At 41.2% G+C, this 1,211-nt stretch overlaps 1 pseudogene; it reads right to left on the reverse strand.

The window, feature by feature from the left end:
* Positions 1–274: 274 nt before the first annotated feature.
* On the reverse strand, positions 275–941 carry LOC113915961 (annotated as a pseudogene).
* Between the last annotated feature and the right edge of the window lie 270 nt (positions 942–1,211).

A 1,211-nucleotide genomic window follows, 5' to 3' on the forward strand; every position in this document is an offset into this window, starting at 1 on the left:
CTTTATCTGACACATACAACTAACAAACCTTTCTCTACTGCCAGTTATTTCCAATGGAAAGATTATTTAAGCATTTTGACCCCCATCCAGGGATAGGTGTAAGCTTAAGGCTTAAGGCAACAATGTCATCCTTGAATTACATAATTTTTATAACTAGTTTTTAACCAAAGATAATTTCAGGATTCTGAATATTATAACTGGAGCATAAAAATCAGAGGGTGTTGCAAAACAGATGCATGTTGTGTTTTTCTGCAATCATTATAAAGTTAAGGGGTATTTTCTTCCATTAGCATTGTTGCAAGTAGTTTCTTTCTCCACTGGTATTGCTAATAGTTGCTATTTTAAATCCTCTGTGTACCACTAATTTAAGACAACTATGCTAGATTAAGTTGTTTCATACTAGTTTATTTAGGGGTTCCATTTTCACTCCTCAATAGATTTTATGTATTTCTCATATGCTTCTTCACTCATTAATTCATCCAGTTCTGAAGGATCACTGAGTGCTATCTTGATCAGCCAACCATCTTCATAACAAGATTTGTTGACAAGTCCTGGATTTTCTGCAAGAGCTTCATTAATTTCAGTTACTTCTCCTGATAGAGGAGAATAGAGTTCACTAGCAGCTTTCACACTTTCCAAAGCACCAAACTCATCTTGTTTGTTCAGTTTTGTCCCAACTTCAGGCAGACTACAGTAAACAACATCTCCCAGAGCTTCCTGTGCAAAATTGCTGATTCCCACTGTTCCAATACCATTTTCTGTTGTTATCCATTCATGTTTGTGAATTTACGCACGGAGAGCAGAGCGGAGCCCGTGCGCAGTGTCCGGACGGCGCCCGCCCTCAGCCCCCAGGGCCGCGTCAGGCACCGTGCGGCGGGCGCGGAGGCGACGCGCAGACTGCAGGCCGCAGCCCGCACGCTCTGCACCGCTCGCAGCGCCATGTTCGCAGACGTGCAGGGGTCGCGGTACAAGGGACTCGGGAACCCCAGCCGGCAGGGCAGGAATCAAAATCAGTTTGACAAAGGATATATATACACTGCAACAACAAACCTAAGTGTCAGTTTTTAAAAATACTTAATCTGAGTGGTATAGAAAGTCTAGATACTGTTAGTGATCAAAAATGATACTCCTTCAAGAAATACTGAGATCAAAAACATGTCAAAGTCACATTATCTAAATAATGAAATACATAATGCAAATATGCCATAAGA

This window comes from Zalophus californianus, chromosome 1 (assembly GCF_009762305.2).
Source record: "Zalophus californianus isolate mZalCal1 chromosome 1, mZalCal1.pri.v2, whole genome shotgun sequence".
NCBI classification, from domain to species: domain Eukaryota; kingdom Metazoa; phylum Chordata; class Mammalia; order Carnivora; family Otariidae; genus Zalophus; species Zalophus californianus.